Source organism: Choloepus didactylus, chromosome 2, assembly GCF_015220235.1.
Source record: "Choloepus didactylus isolate mChoDid1 chromosome 2, mChoDid1.pri, whole genome shotgun sequence".
Lineage (NCBI taxonomy): Eukaryota > Metazoa > Chordata > Mammalia > Pilosa > Megalonychidae > Choloepus > Choloepus didactylus.
In genome coordinates this window covers 31,112,276-31,129,984 of record NC_051308.1, presented here as the reverse complement: position 1 = coordinate 31,129,984, position 17,709 = coordinate 31,112,276, and the positions used below count along the sequence as shown (strand labels likewise).

The 17,709-nt window shown below is 35.5% G+C and overlaps 1 protein-coding gene and 1 pseudogene across 3 annotated transcripts in view; one reads left to right on the top strand and one right to left on the bottom strand.

Annotated features, from left to right (window-relative positions):
- Window positions 1–17,709, top strand: part of SMYD3 (SET and MYND domain containing 3) — an 839,570-nt gene that overhangs the window by 504,163 nt on the left and 317,698 nt on the right. The window lies entirely within an intron of this gene.
- Window positions 7,853–8,321, bottom strand: LOC119523781 (annotated as a pseudogene).

Below are 17,709 nucleotides of genomic sequence, written 5' to 3'. Positions count from 1 at the left end.
GATCATGTGCTACTTTAAGTTACTGACTGTGGTTTACTTCCATTATGCAGTTTCCAATATACATTTTTAATTCAAAAACTCTAATTGAGGAACTATTATGCACTGGAAGGAAGGAAGGAAAAAGGAAGGAAAGGGGGGAGGGAGGGGTGAAGGGCGGGAGGAGAGAAGAAGGTAGGCAGGCAGGCAGGCGCCAATGAATCCAAAGCATCACTCAAGAAACCAGCTTTTTCATTTTCATTTTTATGTTTAACTCAACATTCCTGTATCTATTATAGGAAGAGGAAGAAGACAAGCTAATATTTATTGTGAATTTATTAGGCCCCAAATATTATGTTAAGTGCTCACATGCTGTATTAGTTAGGGTTCTCTAGGGAAACAGAACCAACAGGAGATATCTGTAAATATAAGATTTTATAAAAGGGTCTCACACAACTGTGGAGATGCACGAGTACAAATTCTGTGGGGCAGACAACGAACTGGCAACTCTGATGAAAGTGTTCAACGAACTCCCCAGGAGACGCTGGCTAGCTGAAGAAGTGAAGGCTCTCTCTCTTCTTCCCTAAAAGTCTTTGACTGATTGGATTAAATCCAGCTGACCGAATTTTCTCATTGCAGAAGACACACTCTTTGTTGATGTAATCAGTCACAGGTGCAATCAACTAACTGATGATCTAATAAACCAGCCACAAATGTCCTTGCAGTAACGGTTAGGCCACCGCTTGCTTGATCAGACACTTGGGCACCATCACCTGGCTAAGTTGGCACATGAAACTAACCATCACACATGCATTATTTCATTTAATCATCACCAAAGCTCTTTTAGATAGGTATTATTATTTTACAGCTGAGTAAATTGAGGCAAGAAGAGATGACACTAGGTCACAGAGCCAGAATTGGGTCCTAGGAAGTCTGACTCTGGAACCTGTTCTTTTTTTTTTTTTTTTTTTTTTTAATTCAGTTTTATTGAAATATATTCACATACCATACAATCATCCATGGTATACAATCAGCTGTTCACAGTACGATCATATAGCTATGCATTCATCACCACAATCTATTTCTGAACATTTTCCTTACATCAGAAAAAATCAGAATAAGAATAAAAAATAAAAGTAAAAAAAGAACACCCAAACCATCCTCCCCCATCCCACCCTATTTGTCATTTAGTTTTTGTCCCCACTTTTCTACCCATCCATCCACACACCAAACAAAGGGAGTGTGATCCACAAGGCCTTCACAATCACACTGTCACCCCTTGTAATCTACATTATTATACAATCATCTTCAGGAGTCCAGACTACTGGGTTAGAGTTTGGTAGCTTCAGATATTTACTTCTAGCTGTTCCAATACATTAAAACCTAAGAGGTGTTGTCTATATAGTACATAAGAATGTCCACCAGAGTGACCTCTTGACTCCACTTGAAATCTCTCAGCCACTGAAAATATTGAGTCTCATTTTGCATCCCCCTTTTGGTCAAGAAGATATTCTCAATCCCATGATGCCAGGTCCAGATTCATCCCCGGGAGTCATATCCTGCGTTGCCAGGGAGATTTACACCCCTGGGAGTTGGGTCCCACGTAGTGGGGAGGGCAGTGAGTTCACCTGCCGAGGTGTGGAGTCTGTTCTCTTATCCTCTTTGCTAAACTGTTCAGGGATGGACTTAAGTAAGGAGAAATTGCCAACGGCAAGAATTCAGGGAACTCTTTGCAAGGAGTCCCTAAACATGAACAGAAGTACCTATTTTTCATAGATTTAATTTGACTGACAACACACAATTGTCATAGGTTTGCATCTCATTATTTCCCCTTATATATGTAGGACCCTACTCCTGAATGATGATAGGGCTGGTGGGATTACAGAGAGGGAGAAAATGTTGCAGTTCACACATCACAACATGACTCATACCTGTCTCCCTTTTTTTTCTCACAACTTCATTGAACAATAATTTTATACAATAAAATGAATTTATTTAATTGGATAAGTTTTGACAGTTATATACATCCATGAAAATACAATCACAGGCAAGATGCAGAGCATGTCCATTACTCCTAAAAGATTCCCTGTACCCTTTTTCAGTCCGTCATTCCTCCCTACATCCCCAGCCCCAGGTAAGCACTGATCTCCTTTTTGTCAGTCTACATTACTTTTCATTTTATATAAATGAAATTATTCAGTATGTACCCTTATATCTGGTGTCTTTCACTTAACATAGTGATCTTAAGATACATCCATGTTAGGCTTATATCAATAATTTGTTCTTTTTATTACTGAGTAGTGTTCCATTGTATAGATATACTACATTTTGTTTCTCCATTAACCTGTTGATGGATGTTTACTATGAATAAAGATGGGAACGTTCATGTACAAATCTTTTTGTGGACATGTTTTCATTTATCTCAGGTGAATACCTAGGGAAAGAATGGTTAAGTTGTATGGTAAGTGTTTATGTTTAACTTTATAAAAATAAATTACCAAACCACCTTCTGAAGTAGTTGTACCATTTTATCTTCCCACTAGCAGTATAGTAGAGTTCCAGTTACTCTACATACTTGTCAACACTTGTTCAATCTTTTTAATTTTAGCCATTGTAATAGGTGTGTAGCATTATCTTATTGTGGTTTTGATTTGTATTTCCCTGATTAATAATTTGTTGATCATCTTTTCATATGCTTTTTTTTGCCATCTGCATATTTTCTTCTATGACATATTTGTTTAAACATTTTGCCTATTTTATATTGGATTCTTTTTCTTTATATTCTTGATTTGTAAAGAGTTCTGTATGTATTATGGATACTAGTTTATTAAATATGCATTGCAAACATTTTCTCATCTCTGACTTGCCTTTGTTTTCTTTATGGTGTCTTTTGAAGAACAAATGTTTTAAATTTTTATAAAATCCAGTATATATATTTTTTCTTTTATGGTTTATGTTTTATTGTGTTCTATTTAAGAAATCTTTGCTTATGGAAGGTCACAAAGATTTTCTTCTAGGAGTTTTATAGTTTACCTTTTACATTTAGATTTATGATCCATTTTGAATTAATTTTAGCATATGGTATGAGATAAGGGTTGATGTTCATTATATTACATACAGATAACCAATTGCTCCAGTACCATTTGTGGAAGAGATTTTCCTTTTCCCATGGAATTACTTTGGTACCTTTGTTGAAAACCAGTTGACCCCTATATGTATGGGTCTGTTTCTGGACTTTCTGTTATGTCTGTCCTTTCTCCCAGACCACACCATTTTTATTATGGTGGCTTTCTATTAAGTCTTGAAATCAGGTAGTGTATACCCTTTAACTTTTTTCTTTCTCTTTGTCTTTTTTTTTTTTTTTTTTAATTGATTTGGCTATTCTTGGTTATTTGCCTTTTTATATAAATGCTAGATTCAGCTTGTCTTTTTTTTTCCTTCCTGAAAGAAAAGTCTGCTAGTATTTTGATTGAAATGTTATTGAATATAGATCATTTGGGGGAGATTTTATATCTTAACAATACTGAATCTTCCAATCAATGAAGATGGTATACCTCTGTATTTGTTTAAGAGATCTTTAATTTCTCTCAAAATGTGCTTTTTTCTTTTGGTTGCAATTTAATTTATTCAATGCTGTTCTAGGTAGGCCAAGTACAAAGTGCTTCACACTTACCCTTGTAGTTACCCTATAAAGTATGGTATGTATTATTCTTATTACGTTCAGATGGGGCAACTGAAACTCAGAAAGGTTGAGTCATTTACCCAGAGTCACAGAGCTAATAAATGTTAACTGGGATCCAACAAAAGTCACTGACTTCAGAGACCATGCTCTTAACAACTAGTGGTCAAGACACAATCTTTGGGAACTATGGAGATATAAAGAATTTTGTTGCAACTGTTTTATGCCTGTTTCCCACTTCCTATCTCCCCTTACCAAAATAAAGTTATAAAATATATGAGTGTATAAATAACTATATAAATCTTTAGTTCATCTGAAAAGCACAGTGGAATTGCTTATTATTAGAAAGCCATGTTAGGATTATCTCTAAATGTGTTTTAATTAGCCTTGATTTTTTCCTCTGTTGTCTATTTCTTCTCTACAACATAAAGCAGAAAATATGCCTTGTACTATTAGTATCACATAATGAATTATTAGAATTCCCCAAACTTGTCTAATCACGCGCCATTCCATTGATGTGTTGGTCACCTGGCACCATCATCATCCTCTGTGTGTGAGGTCCCAGAATATAGCAGATTTGCATTTCACTTGTTAAAAGTTGCCTGGAACTTTAATTGTGCCTAATGGTTCTTTTCCTCCCCTTTTAAAAGACAAGAAAAATGAATGGGTTGTTTTATAACTCCTTTTCAATCCTCTGATCTTCAGAGAGGAAAATGTTTAAAGGCATGGTACAGCTGTTTTATATTGCAGTTTATAATCTAATTAAATATATTTTATCCAGATCATTATGGACTTCATTAGAGCTGGGCTTTTTATAAGAAAGATAATGATTTAGATTTATGCAGAATCATCTGGGGCTTTTAAATTTTTTGATCCTGCCAGCAAGGCCTGATGAAACAAAAATTCAAGTCTGCCTATTGGATTTAGCTGGGTCGTTTATTTTTGGAAAGCTCTTCTAATATTGCTCACTTTTTGTGAACTTATAATTTTCAGAATGATTTATAAGAGAAATTTGTTGTTTCAAAGCGAGTGCCATTTGGGAATGATACAATAGCCTTCTTAGAAGCTTATGTATCATTTGAACATTTTGGTACATAATGGGAAATAAAACATCTGAAGGAATTGGCATAATCTAGGTCAGAAAGAGATGACATTACATTTTGTGTGCTATGTATTTTTTGTACTATAGAAGAATTTAATTTTATGGTTTTTTGTTTCATTGCTAAATTTTTCCAGTGTCAGGGTCAAGTATCTAAGCTAGAAATTGATTTGAAAAAGGAAAATGACTCTTGTTAGTTTTAGTTACATAATTTGCATGTAAAGATGCTCAGAATATCTTTACTTTTGAAACTGATGTTCAACTCCCCTGTGACTACCTAGTCTGTGAAATTGAAAAATAAATTAATAATAACCATACTTAACAAAAATCTCATCTTTCTAAAGAATTGGACTTGGAATTCCTTCCTCTTCATAATTTTATATTTTCTGATTTGAGGTGTGTCTCTGGATAGCTTTCCCCACTTGGATAATTTATTCTGTCAGTGTAACTGTGGTTGATCCCAAGCAACCCTGAGTTGTTATTCAGTGAGAGGTGATCTCAAAATATAACTTGGTGATTAATATTGAGTTGGAACTTGGTTTTGCTCAACTCCTTTAAGCCACAAAACCCGTGTCTCTCTTGCTGCCTTACAATTTGTATGACATGTATGTGCCCACATAAACACACACACACACACACACACACACACACACACACACACACACATGCACATGTCATGCACTGGCACAACAAAAAAGAGTACCTGCAACAACCTCTCAGAGTTTACAGTTTTAGTTCTGAACTGCTTACAAAGACCCAATTTGTTGACTCCATACACCTTTATTCCTGATCTTCCTTGTTCCTGATTTAGGAGTTCCTGTTGCTTTTTATGACCTCACCGTATACCTTGAATCTGATACTCAGAAGCATTTCTCCGATTATGTGCTTTTGCTTCCTTCCTCAAAGTTTATTAAGATTGTTCCTCCAGGTAGACTGCCTCTGGTTATTCCAGGTGAACAGCATACTTAATCTGGTTTGGCCTTGAGATCCTCATCTTTTGCCCAGCCTTCTGTAGATGATGCCTTCCTGTTAGTTTAGCTGGCAGCTGTCTTTTAACAAATATAGTATACATTGAGGCTATTTGAATTCATAGCTGGCTAAAATTATCTCTGTGATTTTTGGTTTTTTGTTTGTTTGTTTTTGCATTGGACTGTGTTTACCTGTCTGGAGACCATCAGGGGACTACTATTTCAATGCTTTTTTTATGATCATTTTAATTGAAGAAAGAAATAAAAATTATTGACATGACTGTGGTCTAATAAAAGTCTTCAGTGAACGTCTAATATGTCATTTGAAGTGAAAAGAACATTGACTTGTAGTCTATGGCCCTAACCTCTTTGCATTTGGGACAGGCTGCCCATTGGTTGTATTAATACATTCACTACTTGCTCTCTGGTTAATATCGGGGTGTATAGCCTATTGACATTAACCATCAACTTCTCTTTGTCTTTGTCCAATATTTAGTACTTTTATCTGAAAACTTTTAAATGTAACCCTGATGTGAGGCCAGTATTTGTGAGTAGAAGATTAAAATGGTAATTAATTACTGGAGCATTTAGATGGATTATACAGTGCTTACTCCTCCAGAGGTTTGGTGAGCCATTGAGTAGGTGCAAGAGGAACCTCATATACTGATTTATATATTAGAAAATGGCACTTTACAATATTATTTTATGTCTTCTATCCATTTTACTTGAAATGCTAAATTGCTTTACAATGAACATATCATACAGAATTCTAGTCCACTGAATTCACCCAGTTTAGCTGACGTTTATTAATTGCATACTATGTGCCAATTAGGCTTGGAAAGTTGTAGTACATTTAAATACATTATCTCGTTTGAGACTTACAATAACTTTGTGAGGTAGGTAGTATTCTCCCCATTTTATTGATGAGGAACCTGAGTGCAGAAAGCTTAAGTGAGCTGCTCAAGGTCACAAGGTTATTAAGTGGTAAAGCATGGATTTGGAATGGGTTGACTGGCTCCCAAACTCCAGAGCTCTTAACCACTTTATTATATTGGATCCCATTAGAGTGAAATATTTTTTTAAATGTATGCATCATATTCCATAGAATGGCTGTACTCTTATATATGCAATCATACCCCTACTAATGAACGTTCAGGGTGTTTTTACTTTTTGTCACTAAAATACTGCTGCAATAGACACTCTGGTGCATATAGCCCTGTACATTGGTACTTTTATTTTTAGTGGAAAAACTCCCCAAAGTATGATTTTATTGATCAAAAGGGTATTTGAGGAAAGAAAAAAGAAAAAAAAAAAGAAAAAAGGAAAAGGGTATGTGAATTTTATATTTTAATAGATATTGCCAGATTTCCCCCCAAAATGTTGTTTGTAATGGATTATTTCACCTACACTATATCTTATAAATGAAATATTTTCCCAATCTATTGGATAAATACTGTTGTCTAATTTGACTTTGTATTTTTCTGAGGTTGAGGGCTTTTTAATATATTTATTGACTTGAGGTTTCCTCTCTTGTAAATTGTGTGTGTAAATCCTTTGTTCATTTTTATTTAGAATCTTTGGTCTCTTCCTAATCAATTTGTAGGTACTCTTTGTAAGTGATATCAACTCTTTGTCAAATGTTTTCCAGTTAGTTTTTCCCAGGATATCATTTGTCTTTTGACTTTAGTTACTAAAAATATTACATTTTTATACAATGAAATATGACTTTGTGTATGTGTGTGTGTATTTTAATGGCATTTTGGGAATCCTTGCCTATGTCAAGGTTATAAGAAATATTTTCTAATATTTTATTGATTAATTTTTAAATTGAAGTCTTTTTATCTAGATGGAGACGCACTTATGCCAATATCTTTTTTATTATATAAACCATCATTTCCCTATTCAATTGAAAAATCATTTCTGAAATATATTAAGTTTTCATAAATATTTGATTTTTTTTTTTAGTTCTCTGGTCAACAGTTCTGCTTTTCTCTTCCAATGTCACAGCCGTACTTTATGTGTGTGTGTGTTTATAGTGAGTTTGGTATCTGATAAAGACAATTCTACTTTCACTATTTTTTTTTTTTATGGTCAAAAACTTATATTTAGAATTTGCCAGCTGAACTCAGTTTAGATGATCCCAATTTTGTTGGCAACATCCAAAGCATCATAGTCAGGAGCCAGTCAAACATATGCCGTCTTGTCTCCATCAGGCCTGATCAGGGTGTTGACCTTGGCCATGTCAATGTCATAGAGCTTCTTCACAGCCTGTTTGATCTGGTGCTTGTTGGCCTCGACATCCACAGTGAACACAAGTGTGGTGTTGTCTTCAGTCTTCTTCATGGCTGACTCAGTGGTCAGGGGGAACTTGATGATGACATAGTGGTCAAGCTTTTTCTCATGGGGAGCTCTGCCAAGGATATTTGGGCTGTCTTCTGAGACGCAGCATCTTGGGCCCCTGGAATGTGGGTGAAGTGCGGATGTTCTTTTTATTGTGGCTGTGGACGCCTTTCAGTACTGCCTTCTTGGCTTTCAAAGCCTTTGCTTTGACTTTGGTTTTGGGAGGGGCAGGGGCTTCCTTCTTTGCTTTCGGCACCATCTTTGTGAAAAGGCTACTTTCACTATTTTTTTTTTTTTTTTTGCAAGATTCCTTAACTGTTCTTCTATACAGCCATTATTGCATATGAGCTTCAAAATCACTTTACTCAGTAAAAGTAAAAACAAAAACACTGGATTCTGATTGGAATATATAGAATTAAATCTATATGTTAACTTTAGAGGTATTGACATTTTAAGATAGTAGGCCTTCCTGCCTTAGGAACATATTTTGTCTACTTTTTCGTATTTTGTTTTATATCCTTCAATAATATGTTCCAATTTTTAAAATATAGATCCTACATATTTTTCTTCTTAAATTTATTCTAATTTCATATGATTTTGTTGTTACTTTGTGTAGGATATTTTCATTTGAATTTCTAGCTGTTTATTTGTAGTATAAAGAAAAGCTAAGGATTTTAAATCTTTATCTTACCTTTATACATCTTACTAAATTCTTTTATTAGTTCAAGTATATTTTTATTAGAGTTGGGTTTTTGAAGTATGCAGTCTTATCACCTTCAGGTAAAGACTATTTCCTTTTTTATTCCATACATTTATCAATCATTTCAATCATTTCTTATTACATCAGCCAGAACCTTCACTGCAATATTAAAGAAAAAGGTAACGATAGTCATCCTTGTTGGCTTTCTCATTTTAATAAAAAATAATTTTATCATTTTACCATTTAGCATACAGTTTGCTATTAAATTTTGGTAACTAGTCTTTATCATGTTTAAGTAATTTTCATCTTTCTGGTTTTAGTATATTCAACACTCCCATTGATTGATTCCATTTGTTGTATATATATTACTAGTCTCCATAGGGGTCTCATCACCTCTGTTCTACATCCTTGATCAGAATCAAGAATTCTTCATTATACAGTTGGGTGCCTGGTGAAGTCACTCAGGAATCAGTTTGCCTGGTGTTTTTGTTTTCCTCAGTGACCCACGACCTCTAACCTTCCTGTCAAGATGTGACAGAGCCTGAGTCATCACTAAATTTGTTCTATCATTATATTCCCACATAATTTCTACCCCAAACCACCAATTTGTAGGGGATTCTTTATACTAACATAATCATTACCTGTTCTATGCACGTTTCTCTGAAGATACAATGGAGATCTTGTAAGATAGTTCTTGTTTTCCCCTAAAGCATGTCATTTTGGTGTCTTTGGACATGGACTTATTTCAGCCTATTTCCAATAGATTGAGCCATGAGTTATTATAATTTGCACTAAAAACCAAACCCAAGTGATGAATTTTTGTTGCATAATAAACTCCCCCGAATTTAAAAAAAACACCGTACACTGTGAATCAATTCAAGTTAGATTGGTGTATGTTTAAAAACTACTGGATTAGAAGAAAATTGGAATATTTTGTGGAATGATTTCTTTCTGCTTTTTAAATACACGTCCTGGACAATAAAGATGCAAGAGGTTCTCATGGAGTTCTGGGAGAAAAATAAACACATCAAGAAATTCTGCCCTTTCTCACCAGGAACCACCTGAGGATACTGCAGCAGTTATTTTTAATCCTGATCTTGGCATCAACATTCCTAAATATGAGTGTTCAACAGGTTTTCTTTTACCTGAAGATCCCAGAAATCATTGGTGCTAATTATTATTCAGTCCACTTTCTGTGTTCAGGATTTTGCCTCTGGCAGAGCTGTAACCCCAGTATTTCTGGGGGAAAAAAACACACTGTAATAGCTTTGGGAAGCTGCTAGGGAAAAACAACCGCCTCAGACAATTATTTTATATTATCCTTTACTGCACGTATGATACATTATTCATCTTTCTAAGCATATTCCTTATAAATGCTGTTTAATCACATTTTAAAGGTAAACAACATTTATCAAATTATCATCCGGTATTCCGCTCCAAGTTGGCACTGATTCTTCACCACAAACCTATGCCCTGGAGGAGAATATGTGTGTTTATTTTTGTCCTGTTATTATCCGTCCAAAGTCTAAGAGCATGCTGTGCCCCAGTGAGTTATTCCCTGTGTTTCAAGCCATTCTCTAGATTAAAATAATTGTCTTTTATTTGGTAGTGTTGGCTCTATCAGAAGGTACATTTTAAATATGTGAAATAGTTAATTTTGCTTTTGTGGACCTTTCTAAATATCCGTGGTTTGGTTCTAGCACTTTGTGTTTAGAATATATAACTGTGTCTTAATTGATTTGCTTTTAGTGCTTTACATAATAGCAGGTACTCAATTAATATGTGTTTAATTGAATTGCGGCCATGCATGGTGAGACTTTGGTGGATTATGTGCTCTTGTGTGTGTTACCAGAAATGCTTCGATTTCTTGATTCCCCTTTGCCTGTTTTTGACAATAAAGGTAGTGAATGAGGCGGTGTTAAGCCCTGGAGAAGACAGAATGGATGGCATATTTGTGTGTGTGTGTGTGTGTGTATGTGTGTCTGTGTACCTATATGCATGTGTTTGCATGTATTCATTTGTATGTAGGTAAGAGTGAGGATGAATAACTAGCAAGAATGGCTTAAAAAAGTAAGAAAAATTTCCCGCGGTGTTCTGGGTATTGTTTTAGGCCATTTGGTTTTTCATTTTTCCCTAAGGATAGCATTTATTTAGCATCTACTAAGAGCAGGCACTATACCTAGCCCTGGGATAGCTTCAAGGAACTTAGACCAATGGAAATGATAGCTGGGAAATATGTAGTTAAGGCCTTGATAAAGATAAATATAGGGTTCACTGAGTGGAGCAGAAGAGGGCATTCATACTCAAATGGAGTTCAAGAAAGCCTTTGGGAAGAGGTGAGCCTTGGGCTTAATCTTGAAGATTATGAAGTAAACTTGGTAGAGAAGGGAAGAAGAGGGCTTTATGCAGAAAAACAGCATATGTGAGTGACTGATGAATGCAGCTTTAATTTCTTGTTGGAGTATAGGGGAGAAACATTTTGAACTTAAGATTTGAAACTAGGTGCCTGCTTTAGAAGTGGTTCATTCATACATGAACAATACCCACAAAGAGTAAACTATTGTCCTTCAATGTTTTATGGTTTGGAATGTACACCAGTTGAAACTGCCATGCTCCTCATTTGCAATTGGGAATTTACAGAGAGTATGATTATTTGGTTCTTGAATTATGGTCCTACCACCCAATATTTTCTTGTCATATTAATTTATTTTTAATCTTAAAATTTCCCCAATCTTAAAATATTGAATGTATATCTATGAATCAGAGGAGCATATTATAAATATTAATTAGCACTATCTAAGGATAGATGCCTACATAAGGATAGAGTTTGAAGGAAAATAGATGCTGCACATTTTCTTTTTAGCTGTGCATTCCAGAACCTGCAGATAATCTGCTTCAGCAACCTGCTATAGTTGGAAGACCATGGGTCTTGGAATCAGATGATCCTGTGATCACACCATCAAAATGTCACTTTATCAGTTATATGACCTAGGACAAATGTCTCAATTTTTTTGATGGTTAATTTCCTCAATTATGAAATGACTGTAATAAAACCAACTTTGTTGGCAAGTCAGTTAGAGAGAAAGTGTTACAAAGTGCCTCATAAAGGCTCAAGAAATGGTAGCTATTTTCATTGGTAATTTCATCTAGGAATACAAATAAAGATTAAAGTATATATGTTAGATCATACCTTTTTTTTTTCCCTAATAAAGTGTTCCAGTTTGCTAATGCTGCCAGAATACAAAACACCAGAAATGGATTGGCTTAAGGGAAGTTATTTGGTTACCCAGTTACAGTCTTAAGGCCAAAAAGTGTCCAAGGTAAGGCATCAACAATCAGGTACCTTCACTGGAGGATGGCCAATGGTGTCTGGAAAACCTCTGTTAGCTGGGAAGGCACATGGCTGGTGTCTGCGCCAAAGTTCTGGTTTCAAAATGGCTTTCTCCCAGGACATTCCTCTCTAGACTGCAGTTCCTCAAAATTGTCACTCTTAGTTGCTCTTGGGGAGTTTTTCCTCACTTAGATTCTCCAGAGCAAAAGACTGCTTTCAATGGCCATCTTCAAGCTATCTCTCATCTGCAGCTCCTCTTCCAGCTCCTGTGCATCCTTCAAAGTGTCTCTCTTGGCTGTGGCAAGCTCACTCCTTCTGTCTGAGCTTATGTAGTGCTCCAGTAAACTAATCAAGGCCCAGGCTGAATGGGCGGGGCCACACCTCCATGGAAATTATCCAATGAAAGATCTCACCCACAGTTGAATGATCACATCTGCACGGAAACATCCAATCAAAAGTCTCCAAACCAGTCAACACCAATATGTTTCCTGTCCCCACAAGACTGCATCAAAGATAATGGCATTTTGGGGGACATAATACATCCAAACCAACACATAAAGATTCTATACTACCTATACTGAGTACATAAAGCTGTATCTGAATACATTGGAAAAAAAAAAGTTATGATCCCTGTAATTCTTTTCTAGGACCAGAAATTCTGATTTTCTAATATACCCAGTATATTTGACCCCTCCGGCTATGAATGTTGTGTTTTGTCTGCCTTTGGGATTACCATAACCATTTCTGATTACCCGTTAGGCTTTTTTTTTTTTTTTACTTTTTATTTTGAAATAGTTTCAAACTTACAGGACAGTTACAAAAATAATGCAGAACCCATACAGAGAACAACATATGCTGTCCCCCTAGTTACACAGATCCACCAATTTTAACATTTTGCCACATTTGTTTTATCATTCTATCTATTCATCAACCTCTCATTTCGTCTGTCTATATGTCCATCTATTTGTCTATCCATCTGTCTATTTATCAGTGAATTTTCTGAACACTTTAGTGTAATTTGTAGGCTTCATTCTCCTTGAACACTTAATACTGCCATATACATTTCCTAAGAACAAGGGTATTCATTTATGTATCCACCTTAAATACAGTTATCAGGCTCAAGAAATTTACCTTTGCTATAAAACTTACTGTGTATATTCCAGTTTTTTCATATGTTTCAATAATGTCCTTTTGAACCTTTTCTCCTCCCTTATTAGATCCCATCCAGAATCATGCTTTGTCTTTGTCATTGTCTCTTTAGTTGCTCTGTTTTGTTTTTTTCTGTTAGAGAAGTCATGGGTTTACAGAATAATCATGCCTAAAATATAGGATTCCCATACACCACCCCACTACCGACACTTGCATTGGTGTGGAAAATTTGTTAAAATTGATGATAGCACTTTTTTGTAATTCTACTGTATTTTTAGCAGTAGTTGCATTTGTTACAATTGATGAAAGATTATTAAAGTAGTACTGTTAACTACGTCCGTAGTTTATGTAGGGGCATTTTCCCCCCATATTCCAAACTATTATTTATTTATTTTTTTCATGCATGTCTTTATTTTATTACTCATATCCCCATACACTGAGTAAAGGGGGTGTCAGTCCCAAGGTTTTTACAATCGCATAGTCACAAGGTAAGAGCTATCTAGTTATACAATCATTATCAAAGATCAAGGCTACTGGATTACAGTTCAGCATTTTCAGGTATTCCTGCTGGCTACTCTAATACACTATAAACTAAAAAGAAATATCTATATAATGATTGCATTTTATGTATTTGCCGTTTAGACCCTGTAGGAAGTAAAAAGCAGAGTTACAAACCAAAAATACAATAGTCCTGGCATTTATATTTACTCATGTCATTACCCTTACAGAGATCTTAATTTCTTCATGCGGCTTCTGTCTATTGTTTATTGTCCTTTCCTTTCAACCTGCAGAGCAGCTTTTATAGGGCTGGCCTAGTGTGACAAACTCCTCAGCTTGTGTTTATCTGGGAATGTCTTACTCTCTCCCTCATTTTTGAAAGACAGTTTTTGCCAGATACAGAATTCTTGGTTGGCAGTTTCTTTTGCTTTTAGCACTTTAAATATGTCCTCCCATGCCTTCTTGCCTCTGTGGTTTCCAAAGGGATATCAACACTTACCCTTATTGGGCTCCCTTGTAAGGGATATATTTCTTCTCTCTTGTGGCTTTCAGAATTCTCTGTTTTGGGTATTTGACAGTATGACAGTAAGATTATATATGCCACAGCAAGGGTCTATTTGAGTTTATCCTGTTTGGAGTTCATTAAGCATCTTGGTTGAGTATATTTATGTCTTTCATTAAAATTGGGAAGTTTCCTGCCATTATTTCTTTGAATATTCTCTCTACTCCATTCTCTTTTTCTTCTCCTTCTGGAACTCCCACAATGCATATATTAGTATGCTTGATGGTGTTCCACAGATTCTTCAGGGTCTGCTCACTTTTCTTCATTCTTTCTTCTTTCTGCTCCCCAGACAAGATAATTTGAATTGTCTGATCTTCAAGTTCACTGATTCTTTCTTCTGCCAGTTCCAATCTGCTGTTGAACCCCTCTAGGAAATTTTTAATTCCTGTTACTGAGATCTTCAGCTCTGTTTGGTTCCTTTTCATAATTTCCATCTTTCTGTTGGTATTCTTTTTGTAATCATCTTTTGCTTTTCTGATTACCTTTAGTTCTTTGTCCATAATTTCCTTTACCTCTTTGAGCATACTTAGGACCATTTTAAAACAATGTCTTTTTCTGGTATGTCCCAGATTTGGTCCTCTTTATTGATGGTTTCTGATGCTTTAATCTTCTCCTTTGCCCAGGCCATCACTTCCTGTTTCTTTGTATATTTTGTAATCTTTTGTTGAAACCTGGACATTTTGATATTTTAGTGTGTTATTGCTGGAGTTTAGTCTCTGAAGCACATATTCCTTAAGCTTGTATCCAGCTAGTGTTATGTCGGAGCTTTCCTTGATTGCCAGGAGCTTACAACAACCCAAAAAAGGTGAAAGGAGAACACCTTTCCCAGTCCTTGGAGATTGACCTGTGAGAGTGCTCTCTCCTTCAGGGCTTATCCATGCAATCAGTTTGGCCAAAGTGTAGGATCATTCCCTAGTCCTTGATGGGCACCCCCCACCCCAGGCTTATTGTGTGCATGCTTAGGGCCACAGAAACACAGGGATAGGAGTTCAGGCACACACACCTGTATGCACTTTCCTTCACAAAACAGAAAAATGCAGCTCTGAAGAGTGAACTCACAATTTACTATTAGAAACTCTAGAAAGATATTATTTTAATTTCAGAATATGCAGAAGTTTGTATGTTTAGTATTGTTTTTATTTTGAAATACGCATCGAAGGGGTAAAGAGCACCAAGTCTTTTGACAGAGTAGGGACACTAAACATTTTATTTTTACCCTCAGATTAATAGGTATATCTTAGGAAGTAGTTCCTACATGTAATTCTTCATCAATTACAAGTCAGAGACGGAGAGAGCACACCATCTGTCTTCTGGTTGTTTGCCTTTTGTGCAATATTTAACATGATTTTCAATCAGAATTCTAAGCAGCAAATATTAAGATATAATACAATCATTGAGGTGTAGACCATAAAATTTTAGAGCTCTGTAGGAACTTAGGGATCAGCTAGTACAGGAGTTTTCAACATATTTTAGCTGCAAAACTCCTTTTCAAAATGAAAGAAGATATAAGAACCCAATAAGTAATTTTAGTAAAGCTATATAATATACATGGTTGTTGGGGGACTGGATCCTCTTCTTTGGTTGTCCCCCACTCCAGCCTGTTGGAACTTGGGGGTTTCTCTGAATCACAATTTGTAACTACTGATTTAATACAAGCCCTGTGATACCCAGAAGGATTTATCCCAAAGTGGCTTGGATTATTTCTGTCATCAGGGCTGCAGTTTGCGTTTGTTTTGCAAATTGCTATGGAAAGCAGTGTTCAGAGAGCAATGTCAGTTTTATTAAGATATTTAGTCTGAGAGAACTGAAACATTGTGCCAGAGCCATTCCAAGCCCAAGTTCATATTGGCGTCAGTAAAAGATAAGCAGCAGCATTTCTCAGAGCTCTGGTCATGAAGCACAAGTAGTTTGGTGTGAATAAGCTGTGATGGGGGTATCAATGCTAAGAAGTTTTAATGTGATTTTCACATTCCTTTAACACCTTAGCTCAGAGCTAAATAAATCCTCTTCCATTTTCATCTTTGTATATTAATATTCTCACTTATGTGGGGAGTGCAGCAAATATCCACAGGGAACCCAAAATTAATTGTAAACCGTAATATTAGAATACATCCATTTGAAAGATGAATGCACTTTCTGTTTCATTATGGGATCTTGTAGGTTGACTGTATAATCTCAGTTTGATGCTACCAAGGAGAAATTTCTTACTTAATTTTGCATAGCCACGGATCATGTTGGACATTAACTATAACTTATACTAAGGCAATGGTACTGATCTACCTTGTAGTAATATAACTTATTTTCCCAGTACGTGGAATGAATTTGGGATCAGCTACTCTCTTTCCTCCCTAGATCTCATTTGGTCTAATGGTACAATGTTGAGAATTCTCAAGCCTGGACTATGTCTTTGAAATAAAATAAAGATAATTGACAAAGTATATTGGACCTGTGACCTTGCCATTGTTATAATATGACCTTATCAAATGAGAAAACTGTCATCCACAGCTTTTCTTTTGAGAGTCCTACTCTTTTTTACTACCATATGACTGATGTTTGTCATCTTATGACTCAGCTAAACTATATCAAGTACCCCTGCCCTTTTAATTCCATATGGTATTCTTGCACATTAGGTGCTTATTAAAATTTATTGGATCAATTAGTAAATGGATACATGAGGTCCCTAACCAGTTTGTAAATACCAGTTATTCCTTTGCGGAACATAGCAATATTATGGTCACATTTCAAAGGCTTCCTGAAATCATCATAGGCATTGTACTTACTATTGAGCTGTATGTTTCCTGTTCTCCAAGCCCCTGTTTATCTTGGACACTTTGGCTTTGTATGTTGACTTTTGTAAATATACATTTCTAATTTATATTTTGTAGGCAATGTAAGTGAGACAGGTTGGTATATGTCTACATATACCAACCTATATCTATGTTTACTTCTGAATGAACATATCAAAATACATGTGTATGTAAGCCCAGATATGCTGAGAAGGCCATTAAATATGAATACATTTGTTCCGTCATTAATGTAGTAATCAACTACCATTTCAAGGATTATTTTTATAACTTAATTGAGAAATTTCAAATTATCACCCATTGCTATTATTATTTAAGATGCAAATCCATGCTGAAACCTCCAAACTTTCACATTCTTTGTTTGGCTGTTTCACCTATAAATGTGTCTACTTATCCATTATGGAGGAATTAAGCAAAGCTAATTGTGACTTTAAAATATTAACCCCCAGTAGAGACTTGGATGTTTAATATTTTTTTTCCTAAGAAAAAAAGCTTAGCCTAGTATATGCAATTGGCAAGTGTTTAAGTAGGCAATGTTTACTTTCCTTCTGTCCCACTTAAAAATTTTCCCTAAGGATACTTGTTTTTAATTTGTAGAAGGCA